Source organism: Taeniopygia guttata, chromosome 1 (genome assembly GCF_048771995.1).
Source record: "Taeniopygia guttata chromosome 1, bTaeGut7.mat, whole genome shotgun sequence".
In the NCBI taxonomy this organism is placed as follows: domain Eukaryota; kingdom Metazoa; phylum Chordata; class Aves; order Passeriformes; family Estrildidae; genus Taeniopygia; species Taeniopygia guttata.
In genome coordinates this window covers 12597420-12622958 of record NC_133024.1, presented here as the reverse complement: position 1 = coordinate 12622958, position 25539 = coordinate 12597420, and the positions used below count along the sequence as shown (strand labels likewise).

Sequence of the window (25539 nt, the reverse complement as noted above, 5' to 3'; positions counted from 1 at the left end):
TGTAATCTCTTTAAAACTACTGTATTTTACACAACCTCTCTGGTGATCTGGGTGGCCTGGTACTCACCAGTTTTTTCAGGTTTAGGTTGCAGGGTTCGTTGGAAGAGCAGGAAGTCTGTGTGTGTCTGAGGTGGAAGGGGCAAGGCAGCAGGCCAGGTGAGTTGTTTTAGAGGAGCAGATTCTTGATTTATTCCTTGTGCCTAGGTATGATGACCCTGACAAAAGTCAATGATCACATCCAGCTTTTCTCCTCAGGATCTCATCCCAGCTAGTGCTCAGGGTAGAACTGTTCTGTGGGTTAATCAGGGTGAGAAGGACATTTTGCATCCTGGGACCTGTGTTGAGTTCTTACTGGGGAATTTTTTAATGAGGCAAGTGATTGCAGTGAAGGGAAGGACGATCTGACAACGAAAGCGGCTGGATCTTTTTGAGAAACTGGAGTGTATTCCTATCTATGACATGGAATGCTATTTTGTGCTATCAAATAATTCTGACCTGACTTTTCTCACTTGTAAACAAGGTTCTTTATTTCTCTGGTGTCTTATTTGCAAAAGTGTTGTCATATTTTAGGAACTGTATTCTCCAATTAAGTATTCCCACTAAAACCATGAGCCACTCACCCCTCCTGGACTGAGATGAAAACAGGTTGCTGGAAACAGCAGTGAGATTAGAAAATGAACATGAACAGCAAGAAACTTTAGTAACAAAAGTGTACAAAATGGTGCACAGGCCAAAATGTTCACCATGGAGCTCATGACCCAGCTGCAACCTCTCCAACAGCAAGAGACGTTCTTCTGGAAAGACTCCTTTCCCCACATCCCTGGCAGTGGTGTGAGCTGGTATAGAACGACCTCCAGGTCCTGCCTGGCCTGGGACAAGTGTTTATAAATCAGAATTAAAACTGTAGTCAATAAATCCATAAACATAAAAAGTGTTGTCTAACTTTAGGAATGCTGAAAAATCAGTTTCTAACCACCTCTCAGACTTCACATGCAAAATCACTTGATGCTTTTGACCTTAAACTCCCTGTGATGCAGAAACCCTCTTTAAAATTTATATAATAATGAATACATCCCCATCATTTTAGAGGGGTGAAAGGTTGGGGAAATAAATTGGTATTTGGGAAGCTGTCACGTAGTAGAAACGTGTGAATTAAGTTTCTGTTTTTAGAACAGTGTTTTAAGAGTGTTCCACTAATAATATCTGGAACTGCACATAAAAAATCAAGAGGAATAAGAAATGGAGAAGCTTTTCATAAATTAATTCCATCCAAGCTGTGCATTGCACGAGGAGTTAGGGGATTCATCAGCTTTTCATGCTTGTGATCTTATGTATAAAGAGTACCATAAGCAGGAGGGCTAAATTTCAATGGCTCACATGTGGTTGTCAGATAATTTGCAGTGTAAGCCAATAATGCTTTTAACATTGTTCTATGGGTATGTATAGATGCATTCATGCCTATGCATATATATTGACAGATGCAGTTACAAATCATATTCATTGATCAGTTAATAATTTTTTTGGACTCTAAGACACTGTTACATGTTTCAGAGATATCTTGATATTTTCAAGCTTTGGCTTTTGCTGCATTTGGATTTTTCTTCTATTCATTTTTTGCTTTAGTCACATAGTTGATAGCAGTGTTTCATCTGTAATGTAATTTACATCAATTGTGCAAAATTGTTGTCAAATGACCTTGCTAATATGGAAAATCACATATAAGAGAGGGTATTTAAATGAGATCTAAATGTTTAAATAGCTTAAAATCTTAGGATTAATAACATTCAAAATGTTGACTGTGCTACTTGAGCCTTATAACCTTTCTCAAATGGATCCTTAGTTAATTATCTCTAAACCCAGCCTTTTAAAACATTATTCTGTGTCTAGAGATTGATATTTAACTTTTTTCTATTAATCATATTTAGTTTTAAGATTTGGAAAGGTAGTCCTCTAAGGTTCAGCTGACATTTAGACAATTATGTTGAGACTTAGCATTGATATATTTTGGTTGCTTAACCCTTCTTGTCAGCAGTTTTGTATTTTATGCAGACCTTGCTGGTGTGACACTGGCATTTATAGAAGAGCGAATTAATTTTAATAAAACAATTCCTGTCCGTGTAGTTATAGCAGTTATGACTATTATCCAAAAACAAAGCAGTATGAAGCTATAATCAATCTATAGGAAGCAGTTTCACATTAAGATATATTATTATCCCTGGTGAAAACTGATGCTGATACTTTTTAAACTGTAGGCCTTTTTTTACAGGCCTTTTTTTTTAACCATTATATGTGCTTCCCAATTAAAAAAAAAAAAAAAAAAAAAAGGAGAAAAAATCCAACACCACCAAAAGAAAACCATAAAAACCTTATTTTTCAGTGGTTAAAACTTGATAGGTTTATGAAAACTGTATAGGTGTATGACTCTGTCTGTTGAAGCTGCAGGGAAAAAAAATCTTCATGCTATGGATTGAGGAAACAAAGGGTGTTTCATCTATAGCAAGGTCTCCGTCTTTCTGTTGTTTATTACTTCGTCCAGAATTGGAGAGCTCTTATTCTAGCTCCTAACTCATTGTTTCTCAAAGTAATACTTTTTAGGGATTGTGGGAAGATAATATCAAATTATATGACCAGAAATATGGTACCTGGATTTTGGTATCTCTAATCAAGCTGGTATTTGATCGTAAGGCTGGAGTGTTGAGTCTGTCAATGTGTCACTGCCATTTAGACAGCAATCCATGTCCCTTCTCTATTTATAGGCAGTAGAAGAAATATTTCATGGATGTGTCATGCACTGGAACTAAACTGGCATGATATAAAGTAGAAATAATAAAATGAAAATTGTCAATAAATTGGTGATGGACAGAGGGAGAGTGAATTACTTGCTTGGTGTAAACACAAATTGCAATTCATCAATTCTACTTCTTTTTAAGAGGTCAGAAATTGACTGAAAAATGCTTGTTTACATTTAAAACAATTCTAAGATTACTTAACATTTTAATGCCTCTGAAGTTTTGAAAATAATAATCAGTAGATAACATACAGAACATGTAAATTATCTTCCTAAGGTTACCTATTTTCCCAACCATAGTCCTCTGAATTTTTGAATTATGGCATCTGAAGGTCATTTTTGAACAATTCATATGACAATTCAGAGCTAATAAACAGCCTAGTGTACTATGAATTACCACCTGCTCCCTTTTTGTAAGAAAGCATCTTTCAATATCCATCTCACGCTACTGTTTATCCCATTTCAGATTGATGTCTACTTTGGGCAGGAGAACCTTAAAAAGAGGGTTTGAGAATTAGTATCTAATTTGTGTTCTGCTCTCAGAAGTTTTTTCCTTGATGCTCTTGATGTTTAATCTGCTTTTTTCATAAACATTTCTGTAAGTACCATCCCCAGGTACCATCTTTGTCTAGGGCAGAACAATCTGTTTCAGTCATAGTATCCTGGTTTTGGTGGGATAGAGTTGATTTTCTCCAGGGTAGCTGGTGAGTGCTGAGTTTTGGATTTAATAATAGAACAATGTTGGAAACACATGGATCTTTTGGTGCTGAACAGTATTTGCCTTCAGTCAAGGACTGTTCCGTGTCTCATGCTCTGCCTGTGAGAAGGGGCACAAGAACCTGGGAGGGAGCATGGCCAGGACAGCTGACCTGAACTGGCCAAAGGAATATTCCATAAAATATCATGCCCAGTATGCAAACTGGATGGAGTTGGCTGGAAGGGGTGATTGCCTAGGGATGTAGCATCAGTCACTGGGTGGTGAAGAGGTTGAGCATCACCTCTCTCGAGTGTTATCTCTCATTCCCTTTCATTACTATTATTTTTATACCTTATTTTGTTTCAATTTTTAAACAGTTCTTATCTCAATGCAAAAGGTTTGCTTTTTTCCTTCAGTTCTCCTCCCAGCTGGTGGGGTGAGGGGGCTGTTTGAACAAGTGGCCATGTGGGGCTTAGCTGATGGCTGGGGTTAAACCATGACAGAAAGGAAGGACCAAATGAAATCCTGTCCTCCTCCTAGAGGACTTGTGTGAGAGCACAGGTTGATATAAAGCTCAGTGGGCCCAGAGGGAAACCCTACAATGCATTCAACAGAGTGAAATGTGTGTATGAATGTCGGAACTCAAAATGTCCCTCAGACATTTTTGGAGGTTCTGGGTCCAGGTCAGAAGCATTTGAGACCCTGGCAGGCAGCTGGAAACAGCTGTGAACCATGGAATGATTTAGCAACCTTGCAGGAAGAACAAGAAGTCACAAAACTTTAGCTATTATAGTAGAAGTAGTCACAAAGTAGAGGGAAGAAATTTTAAGTCCTGTACAGGGGGTTTTGGTTTTGTACATGGAGGTCAGAAGTTTTAAGATGGAGGGATCTGGGCCTGCCCTGTCCTCCCTCTTTCTTCTTCCTTACCTCCATGTTCTTGGTGATGTTGGCACTCACAGATTGGTTTAGAGTAGAAAAGCACCATTTTATATAGGTAGCAGTTATTGGGGAAAAACTGTACCCATGTAACATGTAATGTACCATATAAAAGAGTGCAGCAGCCCTGGGTGGGGGAGAGAAGAAGCAGTCGGGAGTCAGAGAGGATGTCAGGGTGTGTGTGTGCCTCTGCCTGAGCTGCTGAGCAAACCACAGCAGCCCGAGAAGAAAATCTTTTAGATAGCTTACAATAAACTGCCTTGAGACCAAACAAGAGGGACTACTGAGCCTTTCTTTGGAAGCAGGGCTTGGAGGAGAGATTTTTCCACCACATGGAGCCACCCCTGACCTAGGATGGGCTCCAGCATATAAAGAGTGGGGGGTTTGCTGCAGCTGCCACTGCTGGTGGGGAGCCTGAGCTGGGCTGAGCAGTACATGCTCATCTCAGTGATAGCCTTGTCTTCCACTCAGCCTAGAATCTTCCACTCCTAACAGAAGAACATTATTTGTACTGCCAATTCTTTTCCCTGCTGGTGCCCAGCACAGCAGGGCAGACTGACTGAATTGTGCCTGTCCTCTCCTCCTTCACCTCTTCTCCAGGAGGGCAGGGAGGATAAAGTGAGAGGGTGGGTGGGTGTGTGCAGGGAGGCTGCCCCACGGATGGGACTGCTGCTCCCATGGAGAGAACACGTGTGTGTGCAGGCTGCAGCCTCCCACAAGGACAGGAGGGGGGATGCTGAAATCTTTATTCAGTTCCTACAGGCTCTGCTCCCAGGCTGCCTTTTTTAGGAGAAATATTTAGAATAGCTGATGCTTCTGTGACTCGAAGTCTGATGTGAGGTGGGATTCCGAGTTGTGAGAGCACGCCAGGTTGTGTTCAGGGGCACCAGAGAAGAACCTGGCCTTTTGTTTATGTTGCTCACACAATTCAGTAGTTAGTATGTACTGCGCTATATATATTGTGTTGCTATATACTTTTGAAAATAGTAAATTCCTGAATTTATGCAACAGCTAGTCAAACAATAAAGGATGTAGAGAGCTGAAATATAGAATAGGTGCCAGGATTACTCATCCTTCTCCCACTCTCTGTTGGTAATACTTTCCCTTAAAAGTAGAAGGCAATGGTAAATTTTAATGACTTTTTCCTTCCAAGTTTCTATTTTTAGATTTATAGGTAGAAGAGGCTAGCAAATATTTTTTAAGTTTTATTGCTCACAGAAAGTTCCAAATGAACAGTCCTTGAGAATAAAACCTCTGGCTCTGGCAGGACACAGGAAAGGCAGAGTGTGTATAAGCTTCAGGCCTCTGTGACGTGCTTCAGCGCTGGAAGTGTTCCCGTTGTGTGACCTTTCAGCTGAGACTGCCCGTCACAGTATCAATTAATGTTAACAGTTTTATGGTGTGGGTTCTTGCACTTTGAGAACTATGCTAAGACCATTTATTAACCTTATCTGATGTTCAGAATAGTCAAATGAACTGGTTTTTGTTGCTTTTAGTGCTCACTAATCCACTCAATCACTCAGTCCTTCAGCATCAAAAATGACCTTTATTTCTACAGACTGAGAACTAATTCTTGTGATATATTAATGCATTTTTATTCACCATATTCAAATAATATGTTCAAGATTGATAGATGGTCATGTTTGTGAGATTCTACATTTCCAAATTTCCAGATTGTTCGATTCTCCCTTTCTGTACCACTCTGAACTGCATGACGTACATACTTTGTTTGTACATGGTGAAATGCAAAGAAGGTTGGCTGCAGCTACTCAAACAATTCCATCTGAGCTTGTTTTAAGTCAGTGATTGCTATTTTAATGGAAATTTGGTGAGGAAAAAAAAATCTTCTTTCACCTGAGCTGAGTGAATATTTTGTGAGAAATGTTTCTATCAAAATCTGATTTTTTTTTTTAAGTTTTACTTTGATTTTTTTGTATGAATTTTCAGATGACCTTTACTGAGAATGGTTGTTGCTTTTACTTTCATTTCCTTCAACCTTTTGTGCTATGCAAACCAAATTTATAGGTAGTGACCCACCTGCCCAGTCAGCATTAGAAATTCCTCATGGGACATGCTGTACAATCATGTAGGGAAAACCTATTACTGCTAGCAAGGACTGGTACTCAAAGATAAAACAAGTCTACGAGTGTGACAAACTATGAGAGGGAAAGCATGGAAAGCCATAGTGAAAATGTAGTGTTACAAGCTCAGATTAATAGCTTTGAATAATTTAAATGTATTGGGTTTGTTCATGTGTCTGACCTTGTTGTGATTAATGCTGAGGTCTAGAGCTACAAATAACATTCCCCTGTGCTCCACAGGAGACTTCTTCAGCTTCAGTTTTGGAGGGCATGTGCTAACCACTGCATAATTTCTAAGGGGGTGTTACTTGATCTAGTGACTTGGCCACACTTGTGGCATTGAGGTCCATCTGCTATTCAGGGAGCACAGGAAATGAGGCAGAGGCCAGATGTCACCTGCTAAAGACCTTGTCTCGCTGTGGACGGCAGCTCTGGAACGCAGAGCTGAGCACGCTCCTTGCATCGCTAAAGGGGTACCAGGAGAACAGTGCGATCTTCCTATAGCTCATATTGCATCCTGACTTTTGGGAGGATGCTGAGCAGGTCACAGTGTTAACAGCTTTCCTTTTTTTTTTTTCTTTTTTTTTTTTCCTTCAAGTGGTTTATTTCAAAATCATAAGGGAAACAGTGAAAGTTGCCAATTATGCATGTTGTTTAACAAGTATCTGAATCAGTTCCTAAGTCCTTGGCCTTGGAGATGATGTATACTTTTGTAAGTACATAATTTCAATACAGGTATGAATTGCTTCTAGATTTGCTAGAAATAGAACTAATTTCCTCTAGATTTCAGGTTCTGAGTTCCATATAATTTGTAATAATTAACTTTATAACCATAACATGTTAAGTAAGGGTACATTCATAACTGAGTAACTTTTCTTCACAGTGCCCAAGTTCTTTGCACAATCTAGGCTAAACTTGTGATATGCTCAGATAAACACATGAAAAAAACCACCAGCCCCAAACAAAAACAACCCTCTTATCCTGATCAACAGCTCACAAGAACAGATGTCTTTCCTGTTACATTTTTCATACTGTTTTGCCATAGCCAGAAACAGTGTATCTGCCTTCTTTAGAGGTTTATTTTTCTCCTGAGTTACTCCATCAGAAAGGTGAATATCCATTTTCTAAATCCCGTGAGCCAAAAACATGCTGTGCACCTTTATGTTTTGTGCTCTAGCTATAAGAGTTTCCCAAAGGCAAGTCAAATGGTGGGAAAAATTAAAGAAGAGAATGGACAGCAGATTTCTTCCCTAAGCTACAGCCTGTTAGATGTCTCACAGCCAGAAGCTTGGCACTACTGCAATGTATTGCTAACAGCTGGATTTTAGATTTTTATTTTGGAAATTATCTTCATAATTAATTTTCCATCCTAAACATATTTGGTTTAATCATTATGGGGCAGGTTCATTATTCAATAATCCAGATTGCTAGAGCAAAAAGATGAGGCAACTATCCAAAGCTTTAGGTAGTAATATAGTATTTTTAAATAGTGTAAATCTTTGGAAATGGTAGACAAAACTATTAAAGTCTAAAACACAACTCCTCCTATAAACAGTTAAAATTTAAAAAAAAAATTCTACATCCTAAAATCCAGCAGTCATATGTGATTTATTTTATAGCACTTTTTCAAATTAGGTCTCCTAGCTATCCAAGCATTTTAGTGTAAGAGCTGAGGCTTTAATAAAAGAATATAATTTATATGACTTTCACTTTCCGATTTTCAAACTCTATGTCAAAATACAACTAACTGCACTTGTCCTTTGGTAACTGTCCCTGTATTGTTGGTACATATAAAGTTTTTTGAATAGCTGAGATTGCTTCTCCATTCTTTGAATATTTTTTGGTCAAATAATTATTCTATTTACTTTAGTAATGAGGGAAGGAGTAGAGAAAAGAGTTTCAAGTTGCCAACTCTTTAGCTGTTTTTGCTGCCACTCATATATTTTATATATATTTAAGGTAATTTAATACTTGGCTGATTGGTTGGTTGGTGGTTTTTTGTTGAATACTGCTAACATATACTGAGTTTTTTACTGTTCCTTTAATGGTCCTTTCTTAAAATTATAGCAGGTTGATAAGAGATTTTGATAATTTTGCCTATTTATAAATAGCTATTTCCCCTTCTTTCAGAATTGCAAATACTTTATTTGGATTCCATGCTTTTGGGAAAGTTTCAAATTAGAAATAAATGGCAAAAATGCTCTCTGTATAATTACCCAACCTTATTATAATTGCAAAACACAAAATAAGTGCAAGTTATTTAAAACCCTTGCTAGTTATAGACTATAAAATGTGAAGTTAGTCTGAAATTAAATGGAAAACTATGTTAGCTCTAGTAAAATGTTGTTCTGTGTATTTTATGTGATATGCATTTCTATTGGGAAAACCAGACTGCCCTTTACTCCTCTAGTGCTGATAGGACATGTGATTCCACACTATGGTGGGTTATCTCTCCCTCTGCTTTGCTTGTTCTCATAGCAATAACATCATACAGCATTGGCATTAGAACAGAATTCCTTATTACAAAAAAGAAAAATGCCTGGACTCTCTTGAAATTGGTGAAAATACCAAGGTATAAATTTAGCTTGGGTGATATGTAGAAGAAATATTAATTATCAGGAAACCAAGAGAAAAATGTCTTGATCACTGTTATTTTTTTCCAACATGTTTAACAAATTAACACAGGCTGGCTTTTGCAACCGTTATTGCAAAGTACCAGATTTATGTCTATTATGGATGAGTCAACAATAGAAATAAATTGCTAATGGATTATGCTTCGGTTCTGTTTTTCATAATCTTTTAACCTTACTCAAAAATACTTGCACTCAGAATGGCTGTTCTTCATTTTAACATGATTTAATCAAAAAAGTAAATTGTAGTGAAAGGCTGAGAACGAGATAGTCATATTTGGGTGATCACACATAGCTCATTTGCATTTTGTAGTTATGCTACTTCAGTGCTACTCTTAGAATTTTTTTCTGTGTGATTATGGAAATATAAAAAACACCCAATCATTTCTTCTTTGAACATTTCCATTGCTGTTAACAGTAATTAATCCTTTAGTGTCTTTAGATGTCACTAAACATCTGTATTTGGCAAGTCTTCTGTTTAACTAGAACCACTCTATAAAACATGTAATTCATCCACCATTTCAGCTACTGTTGACTTCTTAATCAAGTCACTCAAAATAATTATTTTCATTTGTCTCTTTCTCTAAAATTCTGCTGTTCGACTTCTTGGTCAAAACTAAGGTTTAGCCTTGAAAATAGAAAAGGCTACACTGCTTTATATAGCTTTTTCTTGAATCCCTCCCTAGGAACACTCACCTTCAGATAAAGATAGAAGTTCATATTTCTTAATATCAGACCAGACGTGTTTCATCCAATTTTGTTGATTAAAATTTTCCCCAAAACAGTCCTTATGGAAAATGATGATTTGACAAAATTAAAAAATTTCAAAGAAATATACACATTTTGGAAGAGTTTTTGTCATATATTTTTAACAAAGCTAAGGGCAAAACACTCAATTTGAACTTTTTCAGGATGGATATTTTATGGAAGAACAACTTGTTTGTAATTATTTTCATTCTACAACAGTTTTAAAATGCTCTACTAATATTTGTGAAGTCTATATCACAAAAAAAATTTGTTGTTTATTGGTTTTCTGAGAAGTATAATATCAGAATTAAGGACTGAACTTATTCTTACTTTTTAAATAAGATGGTTTTAATTTTATTTTTCTTCTGAGTGGGTAGTAAACATCCCAAAGTCCAACATTTGTCAAACTGATAATTGGATTCCAAGACAGCATGGTAAAATTTACTTTTATGAAGATAGCTGACTTAGAGCAATTCCAAATTGGAGGATTCTGCCTGCAAAATTGATGGTATCTGTCAAGGGCAAGCGTTTTGCCATTTGTGGAAAGCAGTTGTCCAGGTCACTTCATGGTTCAACAGGGCAAAGCAAAAGTGCAAGCCAGTGGGAGTAAAAGGATATTGAAGATCAGGAAAAAAACTGTCCCAAGCATATTGAGTAATTTTCTCACAAGAATCTCCCCACACATAAACATTTCAGTGAGGGACATGGCTTGTTTTATGTAGAGCTGAGCACTTGTTTGCTAAATGCCACTTGATTGCTAAATGCTGTGGACAAATTAGTAGCATGCTTGAGAGAAGAAAATAATTAGGATTCCCATTGCTGTGTTCATGGAGGTCTTAAAGGGAAGCATGCAAGTCCTTATAATCATAGCACACTTTTCTGCACTCATTTTCTGCTTTGGCATTTTCTTGTATCCCAGTGTTCTACGCAATCATCTACACTTTCAGCTCATTCTTTTGAGGGATACAGCTTCCTCTTTTACATCTCTAATTTCCATATAAGTTAAGAGAACTTAGCATCTGTCAGGATGAAGACATGATAGTTTTCCTGCTTTTTATGCAGACAACAAATGCTGATATCCAGTTGGGTAATTCTGTGTGGTTCTTTCACTGGATGCTGGGATGGAGCCCTGTGGGATCCTCTTAATTTGGAGGTGAGATACTGACTAAGAGAAATTACATCTTCTGGAAGATTTTGGTTGCTAAGTTATTTTAAGCATAAAAGTTCCTTCTCTTTTTCCAGTAGGAAAAGCGCATAATGGTTAATTAGGCCCTCAGGGATCAATTTTCAAAACAGTGTGCAGGAAGTGTGAGCACAAGTCTTATTTGTTAATGGGCTTTGTGAAGATACCTCCTGTGATTTTTCAAAATTTAGAATGACAAAACAGCAACCTCATTGGAGAAGCAGGTTTAAATATATAGCATATGATGTCTTTTTCTTGGGGCCATTAGGCAGATGACATACATTAAGGCCACAAAGTGTTTCTGTGGTCATTATGCTTTATTTACTCAAAACTTCACACAGAACAAAATAATAAAATAATCTCTGCAGGTCCATTGATGAAATCAATCCCAAAGTTCTTACCTACCTCCTCTTTACTTAAAGGAGGAAAATCAACAGAAGACTAATTTTGGTGAGGAAAAACAATATTAAAAAATAAAATAAACCTTAATGAACACTTAATTGTAAAGATTATGAAGGAATGAAATAACAAGACAGCATATGGAAAGACCCCATAGTAATATTGCATCTAATTCTCTATTTGAACTGTTGGGAAAAGGTTCCTTTCTGTTGCACAGGAAAATGCAATAAATGCATATTATTTTTTTAATAATGTCAACCAGAAGGGGAAAAAACATGATTCACGAAGTATGTGAATATTATAGTATGCTAATGGAATTGATTATTATCATTTATAGTAATACAGAATGTTATGACTACAAGAAAGAATTTAGAGGTAGGTGGATGTGTTTGGAGACAGGGTGAAGCTGACTCAGGGGACACGCAGCTGTAAACTGAACACATTTGTTCAGTTTGGGTACTTTGTTCGTGTGTGCTCAGGCAGTTTTTTGCTGTGGTACCTCACTTCTGGCCTGGTGTGTAGGCAGATCACCTCAGGTTTATTAGCACCTTCACATTTTAGTAGGTTTTAAAAGTTAAAGTGAGGATCTGGATCCATGTGACTGGATACTGACAACATACCTGTGCATCGAGGAGTAGACACATCAAAACCTGTAAATGTTGCATATCCAGCCTATATCTTTATTAACGAAACATATACATATATGTATCCTAACAAGTGTACAAATCATAAAGGTAAAAAGACTCAAAGTAAAAAATTACATTTAAAATATTTAAGATTGCATTGTGTCCAAAAGACAGTCCATATGCTAAAGTTCTTACAATTTAAATAGGTAATAGAAGGGGTGTGACATCCTCTTCCAATTTTGTTAACTAAAATCAAACAGCAAATGTAAATAGAGCTTGGACTTCAGTAGGTCAATGAAGATTTGCCATTGATTTCAATGGAGTCAGGATTCTGCCCTAAATTTTTTTTTTTCATGAATGCCAAAGAAAATTGTCGCAGAACATACAAGTTAAGTTTACCAAACACCAAGCTGGTGTCTTATCAGCATAAGTTCTTCATTCAGTTTTAGGCAGCTTTTCTGATTATAAGACAATCTAAAGAAATCAGTTCCTTCTGTGTTTTTCCAACTCTAAATGTATAATTGCGAAATTCACAAATAATGAACAAGCGCAAAATTACAATCCACACTTGTTAATAAAAGTTTTTGATTTCAAATACTTGAAGCTTCTCTGAATGACAACAGTTTCTGTCCTGAGCAGAAAAGGATTTGTTGTCTTAAATATTTCATTGCTCAAGTCACATATTATCTAAAAATCATTAGATTTCCCAGAGAAAATAAAAGATACTTTAAAATATATGTGCATCAATCACAGATTGGTGATTTTATTTCTTAATTTTACTAGACAGTAGCCTAAAGTGGCAAGTTTTATTCCACTAGACATTGTTTTCACCTAAGTGTAATTTATTCTTTCAGTGCACATTTCATGGAATAGTACAATAGTGTGAGAATATTTATGTTGTGGTACATGATTTAAAAGCTCAGAATGTGTATTTGTTACAGTTCCCTTTTTTTACTACTGAATATCTAAATTCTGTCTTTCAGAACAAAATTTTTAATGTTTTGTTATATATGTTTACATTTGGTATAACAGATTACAAAAGTGAAAGGCTCATTAGAATGCTAACTAGAAATTATGTGGTTAAGTGTTTAAGTTTAAATCATTTGCTTTCAAAGACAAATATGTACTTCACAGATCTATATTTCCAACAAAGGCTAGCTAGGATGTTAGTTATGATACTGACATACTCAAATCATCCTGTAAGTCAGTACTCCAGTTTGAGGGAAATTCTAATATAAGGAATGATTACTGAAACTTTAAAATCACCTGGCATCTGATGAATACATTTCATTTTTAGCTATATGTTTTTATACTTCAATAAATTTAATATATAATTTTTAAATTAATCTTTTTTTTAAGCTCTTTTCTGCTTTGACATCTTGACTGCCAGGATTGAAAAACAATCTCCCCTCTTAGGTACTGCATGCACAGACTATAATTGTTGATCTATGTGTAATTATAGAAACAGTCTACATGGAATTATTATTCAATAATATGTCTTCCATGTGGATATTCCTATTCTAGGATGGGAGTATTTTTTCCCTAATATAACTACCAGATTTGTAAGCATATTAAGTCTAGCTAGTCTCCTTCATAAAAATTCTTATGGAGTCATTGTTGCAGCAAAGATACTGCAATTTATGGGTTTTTCATATCTTTTTTGGCAAGAGTTGCACCACAAATAAACTCTGAGAGTCCTTTCCCCTCCTACCTGGGTTTCTCTTAGATAGAGGTGCCACCAAAGTTTCTGCTTTTTTTCACACAAATCATTATAGCTTGCAAATACATACTTACATTTAATAGAAACAAAAATATTTCAAGGTCTGAAGCACTTTGCCAGTAGATTATATGGTTTTAGTTTCCATCACTGCAAAATTGAGGTGACTGTTTCTTCTGCATGTCACCCATATTCTATGCATATTTTTTGCTCTCTCTCTTACCAACTGTTTACAGGGCCTAAAAATATCACCCCTTCATGTTCCTGGTGACTTGCAATAGTTCTTTTCTGTAGTCTATATATTTTTAAAACTTCATTTAGCCAAGAGTTGGATGGATAAAATATCTCAACTTTCCAAAATATCCCAGCTTGTTCCCTTATGAGTTCTTAAGACATTTTAAGCATCCTGTCATAGATCCACAGAATTGTTGAGGTTAGAAAAGGCCTCCTAACATCCTGCAGTCCAACCATTAAGCCAGCACTGCCAAGTCCACCACTAAACCATGACCCTGAGCACCACATCTACATGTATTTTGAATACCTCTAGGTTGGTGATTCAAGCATTTGCTTAGGCACCTGTTCCACTGCTTGACCACTCTTTGCATGGAGAATTGTTTCCTAATATTGAATCTGAACCTCCCCTGGCACAACTTGAGGCCATTTCCTCTCATCCTATCACTTGCTACCTGGGAGAAAAGGCTGACCTCCAGCTTGTTACAACCAGAGTTATTAAGAAGGATAAGGTCTCTCCTGAGTCTCATTTTCTCCAAACTCCAGCTCCCTCAGCAATTTGTCCTCCAGACCCTTCCAAGCTCCATTGCCCTCCTCTCGACATGCTCCAGTGCCTCAATGTCTGTGTTGGAGTGTTGTACCAGTGCTGAGACAGGGGAACAATCCCTGCCCTGCTCCTGCTGGCCACACAATTGCTGATCCAGGCCAGGTGCCACTGGCCTTCTTGGCCACTGGGCACAGCTGGCTCTTGTTCAGCTGCTGCCCACCAGCACCCCCAGGCTTTTTTCCACTGAGCAGCTTTCCAGCCACTCTGGAGCACTGCATGGGGTTGTTGTCACTCAGGTGCAGGACCTGGCACTTCACTTTGTTGAACCTCATACAGTTGACCTTGACCCATCAATCCAGCCTGTCCACATCCCTCTGAAGAGCCTTCCTACCCTCCAGACAATCAGCACTCCCACCCAACTTGGTGTTATCTCCAAAGTAAGAAAACATGCTTGCTCCCCTCGTTCAGAGCATTGGTAAAGCTATTGAACATGACTGACCGCTAAACTGAGCCCTGGGAGCATCACTTATATCCAGCAGCCAGCTGGATCTAAGTTCATTTTCCACAACTCTGCCCTGGCCATCCAGACTATGTTTTAGACAAGGAGCATTGCACTTAACCAAGTCATAAAAAGCCAGTTTCTCCAGAGAATGTTGTAGAAAATGGTGTCAAAGGCTTTACTGAAGCTTTGACATCCACAGCCATTCTGCCATCTACTAAGTGAGTCTTACTACATCTACCTTGTTACCTTGTTGGTCTTACTCTGCATGGAGACATTGTCTGTATTTTTTGGTCTGTATCTGACCACCCCACAAAACATCTTTCCAAGATAATGATTTTTTTTCTTTTCTGACAATTAAAAACACAAGTTGTGTTCTTCTCCCCTGAGTCAGTACTACTTTACATCTAAACATCTGAAAGTTAGCTGCCGAATCTACTACTTTACTGGGACCTTCCACCACTGAGAGTTTTTTGCCCTCCTGCTGTTCCTCTGAGCACATTCTAGTTTTCTAACACTTATCTCTGACAGTTTATCTGCTCTCTATCTTGCCTAAGGTGCCCACATCTCCTCTACTACCTTCCCCAAAAGTTTTTTCTACCTGTATGCCAGAAAGGCCCTTCAGCAAAACTCTTTTCCTACCACCTTGCCATCTGCCAGAGCTGAGCTGGGTTTTGTACTGTGCTTGTTAAGAACTAACTGATTAGTATTAATGCAGTATAACCAGGTTTTTAAAGACATTTGCTAGCCTTGAAGAATTTCTTTCTGTGTATTCTAACGATATCATAATTTCCTAAAGTGACAATTGAGCTTCCTGTACCTCTTTGAAGCACCCTTTACAGTAATTCTTCAAGTTCCTACTTTGTCTTAAAAACATAAGTGCCTTAGGAAATGCTGATAAGTGCACTCAGGTACTTGCCTAAAGGCACCAACCTGCAAATGCTGTGACCCCGTGTGACAAGAACAGCTGCAGGGAGTGGCTTCCTGGGCTGTTGCTATCACTGGAACCTCACTATCTGTCAAGAGAATAAATGCAATAAAACAAGCATTAGGACATAACAAATGCTAGTTGGGGCCATGAATTTTGACAAGATGAACAGCTGTAAGTCAGATTCAAATTTATCCTCCTAAATAAGGTTTGTTTATTATAGGAACATTGTCAGTTTAGCCTAATATTTATGCATTGCTGAAGTTTGGGACAAATAGGATCCAGAAGCATTAATTTGTATTGTATTGTAGTGAATACCACACCTTGGTGCTGAAGTGTATTGATTATTTTGCCTTTCTAGGAAAATATCTTTGATCAATTAATTACCTTGCTTAGACATTACTCCATAAATTACAATTACATTTAAATGAAACCTGGTGCTTACCATAGATGAAAACTGTTTTTTTTTTTTTTTCTTATGACCTTAGATATCCAATTTCTAGGAATAGTACTAGTGAATTTCTCCCACTAGAGGCTTCTACAATATTTGAAACCAACAATAAATTCAAGAAAATATAAATAAAAAGAAGTGAAAATTTGATTAAAAACTTTCCTATGTCAGTCCTTGAGGTTTATCAGACAACAGATTGTGGATTCTGAATCTCAGTCTTTCTCCAATTACATTTACCAGAAATTATTACTTAGTTGATAAACTGGAGAGTGTACTTGGAAATAAATCTTAGGTTTTATATCTTTGGAAGTAGGGGCAATTTTGGGACTTGAATGTAGAAGTTTCTGGATCCTTCAGAATTTTTTAAACTATTGTTATGCAACCAGGGTATTTTTCTTTCAGTATATCTCTTAATAGTTATATTTGACACTGAAATACTGTGTGATTCTTAAAAGAACCACTTACTTTTAGAGATCAGTATATATAAAGAGAGAGTGCAGTAGAGATTACATTCTGATCTTTCAGGGAAATAAACTTCTAAAAATATTATCCTCTAAATTTCTTTTAAAGCAGCCTCAAGGAAGAAAATGTATATTGTATTTGTCATATCAAAAGATGTCTAAGGAATAGTTTGCACCCAAGCTGTGCAAAATGTGAGGTGGATCACCTGAGTCATTGCTCTTCTAAAGTTTAAGCTCTGTCTCTTCAGATAACATCAGGATATTTTAAATTACAAAACATAAACAATGCACAGACTTTTTTAGCATTTCTCTGTTTAAAATCCTGTTAATATGTCATTAAGTACATGGTAAGATAGTTTTTACTGGCTGTTTCTAATGCAGTGGTTAAAACCTTACCATCCTGAAGAATTTTATTTTTTTTTTTTAATTTTAAATAAGTAGTGAGTGCAACTGAAATTTGGGGCATTAGGGTTTATTGATTCAGCTCTTTCATATGTCAGCTTCTGTTAGCATATCCCGAGGCACAGAGTTCTGGTATCATCAACATCAGAGGAAAGACTTAAGAAAGTTGTCTTGACAAAATATGCTGTCTCATTCTCCACCTATTTGATTTTGAGCAGGAGTGTCTGCTCCTCAGATTATTTTTGCCTCCTGGAGGCCACCTTAAGGGAAATACAGCAAAAGCACAAAGGTCTTTTTCAAAGGAAGAAATTCCATCATCATTTGTGGAGTCTTTAAGTAAAGGTGAAAGTGATATGGAGCTGCATGACTTGGGCCAAATGTGCACGGACCAAAACTTAGGTCATTCTGGCTCATGTCTAAAGCAAGTCATGGTATAAAAGGATTAGTCCATTTTCTAAAAGTTCATCTCTAAGAGGGCAAATTTTTCTTGATGCAGTAGTGCAGCTGCCATATTGGTTGCCAGAGGGGTGGGAAGTTTAATAGACATTTAAAATTTTAGATTGCTCTGGCTCCACGTAGAAGTTTGAGCTGTAAAATAGTGAAATGACAAAAATGGCATAAAGTCCTGATGTCTCCACCTGGAAGGATGCAGATAATTGAGTTGGACTGAGTTGCTGGAAGCTTATCATCTCAGTGCACTTTACAGCAAAATTAATATGCAGCCAGAAATCCTTGCATCCTAACAAAACTGTGCACTTTTATAATACAATGAATCTCTGCATTTCCAAGGAAGCTTTCAAGCAGGATGTAACTTTTATGTAAGAAAGATGTTTTGTGGGCTGGAACATCATGCAACTCTTTCCAGGTACACACACACACATACACACACATATATATACACACATACATCTGTTCAAAGATAAGAACTGTGCAAATTATTATAAATTTTAAGCTGGTGTAAAATATTTCAGAAAGTCTGTGACTGAATAAAAGCTCTTGGTGTGGGGGCAGGATTATGCCAATTGTGCTAAGGAGGGTCTCACTCCACAGTCAGATCCTCAAACACCACAGCATTACAGGTGCAAATGGATGTTCACAATGGGGTTCACAACTGGCCACTGATCCCAAAAGATAAAGAGAAGGAGGCAACATAAAGTTACAGAGGTATGGAGTTGCTTAACCTGATAGGCAAGAATTAATTTATAAAATAGGAAAGACAAAGTGTCTTGGATTTAGTTTTGGAAAATTAATTTAAAACAAACATTCTGACCACTTTGGAATAAAATTAACATGAGACCAGACTCAGATCTTGATACCAACTACCTTTTGGACAAACTATTCCTTTGATTAATATGAGTAGTTGAATTTCTTGGGTTTTTTTGGTTTTTTTTTTTCTTTCTTGTAGGATAAAGCAAAACATACTTACCAGAGAGTTGTAGTTGTTTCTGTGGTTTCTAGGGTGATTAATCTGTGGCTAAAGACTTGGAGAACACAGAGAAGTCTCTCTTTTCTCACATTTGGAAGAGGAAGGCATTGTCAAACGCCTTCAGACTTCGTAGGGGATAAAAGGCGCTGATGGTTTGAAGCTATGTCATGCTCAGTAAACACCCACAGGATGGTATGTATGAGAGATATCCTACACAGAGCTCTGGGAACCTTGGGAAGATTTTAGCAGCTCCTGCAGCTCTGTATGTGACAAAATCAAAACCTGGGAACCTGTCTCAAGTTGTACCCACACAGCAGTGACTGAATACAGTGAGGAGTCACCTTTAAACCCTGTTCACCCTTGGAGGAAACAGTTTAGGACAGAGCAGCAAAAGGGAATTTTGCATTAAGTGCTTTATCGTGATTTTTAAGGCAGAGACACATCCTATATACTCCATATATTTTTAATAATTATATCAAATTATATAATCTAATTCAGATGTCTTTCATTGCACCAGGCATAACCAAGTGATATGTATTTTTAAAAAAATAAACCCTCACCAGAAATAAGGACATTCCCATCAGCACCTAAGGAAGGGTTTGAAAGAAACAGATTGACTTCCAGACACATGATGAAAAGCTCCATTGATTTTAGTAGAGTTGCTCTAAAAACTTCTATCTTAAACCAGGTCAGAATCCAGCCCTTTTTTCAGCAATACATTCAACAGTAAAATAGAAGCAAAAATTTCACAGCAGTCATTGAAGGTGGGATGTTGGTTACTGAGGAAAAAACATATCTGGGAGAGCTACAAAAAAGGAATTTGAAAAATCATATTTGAAAAATCATTCCTAAAAATTTAATATCTTGCAGTATTTTTACTAAGATTTGCCATGTAGGAAAAATCCTCTCTGAGGAATTCCTTATGACTTTGCAATCCACATCAGCATATCATTTCCTTTTCAATCTATTTAGTGATGCATTTATCAAAGATTTAGGTGTTGAGATTTTGTGCAGCTTGAAGAACTCTGAAAAAACTGTTGAGATATAAATATATATAGAATAATGCATATCGAGGGAAAAGTGTGGGGAAAAAGCATGAACCACTGTGTTTCAGCAACAACAAAATTCTACTTAAGCAGGTATGAAAATCTTGTGGTTTGAAAAAATATAGTAGAGAGAAAGTAATGTCACATGACGGATTTGCATTTGATATGCAGCTTACAATGCCAGCTCATCCTTTGATTTTTCCATAAAAGAAAAATATAGGCACAATTAAGTATATGCATGGTGCCAGCATTAATTTAAGAATAAGTTAAGTGTTTCTGGATCAGGAAATTATATTATAATGAACTCAATGTGATTTCATTGAGGTAAGAGAAATTTAAACTTGATAACAATTCGAAAGAAGAATATGTTATAAGTTAGTATTCTGTTTCCCTGGAGGCAAAAGAGCCTTGACAGGACTGTTTCTCTCATTAAAAGCTGACATGTATTTGTCCTAGATTATTTGCTGACTTCGCTAGAGAATTTGCAGTTATCTGACACACATGTTCTTCATATTCCTAATGGATGAGAAGTCTAATTAAGTATATACATATGCAATTCAATCTCTCCATGCCTCCGTTGGAGCAGAAGTTTACTAAACTGTTTTTAAACCAGATTTAATTCAGCCCTTTTCGGCATAGGACCTTATAGTTCAAGCTACCTATTTGTAAAGGAAAGTGTCAAAATACCTCATCAGTTTGGAAAGGAGAAGATATAGGATAATCACATGCATTAGGCCAGATCTGAATGCAATATAATCCTAACAAGTCCCTTTTTTAATTTCAAGTTCTAAATTTTTTGATGAAGCTGTTGAAATTGGATGCTAGACTTGAAAGTTAAATACATTTCTAATAATTTAATTCCTTTTTACTCATATTTTCAATGAAATAAGACTTATATTAACCTTAAAATCTGAGGTAGTAAAATATGGATTGGTTTTGCACTTAGACCTGTGGATAACTGTTACTGTATCAACAATTAATTAATTTGGAGTGCTGATCAATAAGATGAATGTTGGAGTTTAACATCAACTATCAGAACATTTGATTTTAGTTTGTCTCTATGCACAAAATTCTTTCGACCTTAAAGTATATGTTAAAAATTAATATTTGTGTAAATATAAAGTCCCATAATTTCCTTACTAATTTATATTTCCCATAGATGACCTTTCCATGACTCAAAGCAATTTCTTGGGAGGATGTTGTCTGAAATTCACAACATGAAAAATGCTTTCTAGATGATTACCTATTCTAAACAAGCAAGGAAAAAAAAGTTGCAAGCATTTTGACAGAAGATTTGAGGAACATTTGGAGACAAGATATAATTAGAAGGATCTGACCTTCCACAAACTGCGAACACCTTCCAAGTATGGAACTGTTATGAAGTCTTATAAAGTCAGATTTATTTAGAATTTTCCACTATTATTAATCATCTATCAAAGCCCAAGGGCATGATAGAAGAGTTGCTGAGTTTTGGGCTTGCAGGCTTTTCCAGGGCCTCTTCTTTGCGCCCTTTTCCCTGTGTTCCCACACTCCTTGCTCTTGCTGTCTTTCTGGCATGGAAATGCACCAAGCTGGCTGCAGGGGAAAGAGATGCAGGCATTTGTAAGGCACTGCCAAATCTGACTGGTGCCGTGAGCTGTCTTCAAATATAGATACAGCACAGAGTGAATTTTGTCTCTAGAATCTTACACTGAAAGCCTGAACTGAACATAGACTTATATTTTGGTTCCACAAATACACAGTACAAGGAGCACTGCATATTTGCAGTTTATATAATTATATAACCAAGTCTCTGACAGAGAGCTATAATCTTCCTAAACATGAATACTTATACAGAGCTCTAAGTTACCATAGAATTTGGATGAGGCAAACAATCCCAGAACCTAAAGGGAAGAACAATACCTGTTTTCTAAGTGTTGTTTAAGAATTGAATCTATTTTTGATTTCTCCTCTCCTGCCTCTTCTCTTCTTAATGTTAATGTTATTTAGCACTTCTGTGGAAAACTGACTTCAAAGCACTAACTCCTGACCTTCTCACAGTTTCCTTTTCTTCATCTCTTCTTCTGTTTTTATTATTTTTCTTCAATTCTGCCTTAATTAGGAAGACATTTTACTACCTGGGTGTACTTGCGTTAGTGGTGCTTATGACAATGTGTTCTTTTGGACATCGTTAAGGAATAGCTCAAATTATTTTCTCTAGTGATGGCTAAAGGTTCAGTCCAGTTCATGGAAGTAAATGGTTCTTTTTCTCATTAGTATCAGTCCACTTAAGTCATTTGTCTCCCAGCAGATGATGTAGAACATCAATTCAGGGAGAAAAGAACACAGGAAAGAAAATGGATTTTCTGTTTATGATTTTTGAATTCTTTTCAGTGCTTCCCTCAATGTGGCAGAAAGCTGAATCAGATCTTGTGTTTCCTCTGAGGAATCTTGAGGAACCACAAGATCACATTGCATTTTATAATATGAAAATTCACCTGTTAGAGGAGATGCATTCCATCATTTAAGGAAGGCAGAAGACAAATACATTATCCAGAAATGTACATTTTAGGTCATGCTTAGACCTAATCCATAACAGAATTAATAATTTTGTGTACTTTGCTTAGAATTAATTGATTATGTGGGTGTCCTTTGTTGGTTAACTTTTGCTTTTGTTTGGTTGGGGTTTTTTAATTTTGTTTTTTAGTCCAAGGGGCACTGGTATATAAATTCCCTCAAGAAAGCTATTCAGAAACTTCTAAGTCATTTATTAATTAACAGCTAGGTACTGTGCGAATATTGCTCTAAACTTATGTAAGACATAAAACCTACTTTATTGTAGGTTGAAAGAAACTAACTTTTCTGTTTAAGATTAATATTTTCAGAATTATCATTTTGGGCATGCTTTCCAAACTGTCTTGACAAACACACAAAAGATTCTAACAAAAGACAAGTTGAGTTTGCAATTAATGCTAAATATAATATTTGCAAGACCACTATACTTTGAAAGTTAATTTTATAATCCTTTGACATTGCTGAGCATGTTTCCTCCTAAGGACAGCAAGAAAGCCAACTGCACTCGACCACATTTATCTGGGCAAATCCTCCCTGCCAGGAGAAACATTAGTCTATGTACACTCATGCAATTCAAATTATAATTTAAATTGTTAATTAATGAATTCACTATTTTCATGGCACCCACTACATTTATTTTTTCCCTTTATTATCAGAATTTTAGGCCTTTCACATGCACTTCAAGATAAATGAAGATTTTGTGCAGTAGCACATAGGTCAAACTGGTGCTTAATCCATGACTGTTTCCACTGGGGCTCTCATGTCAAACTTCAAACAAGTCTGAAGAAGAGAATCAATTAAAGGAAGGTAGAACACAATAATTTAGAAGCTAACCTCTCATTTTTTAATATTTCTTAAAGTAAAACTTACCCTTTTGATGTCTTTCCAAACTAGATCTCAGAGGCCTCTAATAAAAGAAGAAACATGTTCTCCTCATTAACATTCATTAAGCATGAGTTATTAAAAAAAAAAAATACCAAGCATTAGTTATTTTTAAAAATAGCTTGATAATAATTCCTGGCAATTGATAGTACTGGTGCAAAATCTTTCATTTATGGAGTTTCACTGCAGCAGACTCAGATTCTGTGGCCAGTATATTCTCTCAGTATCCTTGTAGAGGATATTCTAGAGGAATAGCATAAATTATTTCCTTACAGTCATTTTATATCTCTTTTTTTTTTTAAGTAAGAAATGACAGATCTATATCCTAAAGGATGCTTAAGTCCCTACTCATTTCATTAGATACTCAGGGAGCTACAGTGCTTCCAAGATGGAATATCTATGTACCTACCTTCAAATCATGGGGTTCCTATCTTCCAGGATGATAAATGTAACCCATAAAGTACACACAAAAAAAAAAAAAAAAACAAAAAAAACCCAAAAAAAAACCCCAAAATGGACAGGATCACAGAGTAGAATTTGCAGCAGGTTTCTTGGAAGTGGCATGGAACAAAATGAATTATCAAGGAGTTTCTACTACATTTGTGACGTCTTAGATGGCTAAGGACAAGGAACATGGTGAACTCTAACAGTATCAATGTCACTGTACCCTGGCACAGCACAACGACTAGAGAATTCCTGACTTTTTTCTTTTTTTTTTTTTTTTTTGTGGCATCTCCGTCCTGGATAGAAGGGTCAATCCAGCTTCACACTGTGAATGACAGCCTTTATGCTGCTGCATCTTTTGTGTGCCTGCTCTGATCTCCAAGCTTCTGCCTCGTAATGTCTCATGATAGGCCTGAGCCCTTGCATAAGGAAAGGGATTTTCTAAAGAAAAATGGGTTTAAATCTGTCCCTCCTTATAAAACTGTACATGTCATTACAGCCTGGAGGCTACAGCAGACCTGATTCAGCTCTCAAAGCCAGGAAAAGTCCTTGTTGTGACTTTAGCAGGAGTTGAGGAAGTATCTACAGATGATGATAAATGTATTATTGCATAATAACAGTGTCAGCTACTCTACTTTGACTTCCTTTGTACACAAACTAGTGGTGCACAGGTTGTGCCCTTCACAGCAGGAAAATGGGCAGTGGGATGTACCCAGGAGCTGGGCTTTGGGAGCATAGCAAAAAAATATATTGGGAACAAGCTGTTAGAATACTTGCCACTAATAGGGTTCTCTGGCTGTGAAGTGGCAATTTTAATCATTTTGAAATTTGCACATAAATACACTTGTCTGTTAGAGGCAACATTTGAAATGTGGAAAAGAAATATCATTTCTAAAAATGCAGAAATGTAGGGGGGTAAAAAAAAAGATCTATTTCCAGAAATGTTTTCAGCATAATGGGCCTGTTGGAATCTTTCAACCATAACGTGTTATCCATTTAATAATCATGTCTGGTTATACCAACTTCCTGTATAATAGTGACTATGATTTTCAAACTATTAAAATTATGCATTTTATAGGTTTTTAGCTCACTGATTTTAAATTAAGTATATTCATATTGAGGACTTCTTGAATATCTGTCACTAAGGAAGTCATCAAAATAGATTGTCAGGTAAATTAAAGCAGCAGTAAAGCATCTCACCAAGGAGATATTTCTCTTTTATGACTGGATGCTTTTGAAGTATGTTGAGGAGGGGAGAGTTCTGAGAGTGTCTTGTCTTATGTGTTCTTTAAATTAGAATATATTTGGAGTCAGCTGTCCTGGTGTTCTACTAAGGGAGAAATTATTCCCATGTACAAAGACTTCAGGGAAGTCTGTGGCTGGAAGAGGTGAGGAACTTCACCTCCTTCACTTTGTTCAGTCAATAAAAAACACTGCATAGCACATTTTACATATATTGTTTGTATTGTTTGTTCTCAGACACAAGAAAGGAAGCATGCTTGCACAAAAAAAAAAAAATATATATACACACACACATATGTGCATTCATATATAAACAAGGTGTGTGGGTGCCTATAGAAAAGGAGACCCCACGTGTGTACATATGCTTTCTGTACATTTTGAGTACTATTTCTTTTAAGTGCAGGTCATGCATAGTTAAACATATGACAAGTCTGTACATAAAAAACACCCTACATATATTATTTACAATTTGTGATATGAAAAATGCTGGTTTTATATATTGCTGAGAGACAAACATTTTTGACATTAACAACTGGAAACAGGAAAAAAAAATCTAAATTTAGATTCTGCATAACTGTACAATTTTTTTAGAGGATGAGAGAACAGAAGATTTTTATGGAATT

The 25539-nt window shown here is 36.5% G+C and overlaps 2 long non-coding RNA genes across 3 annotated transcripts in view; one reads left to right on the top strand and one right to left on the bottom strand.

Annotated features, from left to right (window-relative positions):
* LOC140682223 (uncharacterized) overlaps positions 1-23316 on the bottom strand; it is a 70366-nt gene extending 47050 nt beyond the window's left edge. Inside the window, exons 1-2 of one of the 2 annotated variants that reach the window (XR_012053567.1) lie at positions 18750-23316; positions 16015-16097 (exon numbers count right to left, since the gene is read on the bottom strand). This is a non-coding gene — a long non-coding RNA (uncharacterized lncRNA). The remainder of the gene's footprint in view (positions 1-16014; positions 16098-18749) is intronic. The other variant, XR_012053566.1, reaches the window with a different exon arrangement.
* Positions 1-25539, top strand: part of LOC140682224 (uncharacterized) — a 162324-nt gene that overhangs the window by 5775 nt on the left and 131010 nt on the right. The gene's annotated exons all lie outside the window — the stretch shown is intronic.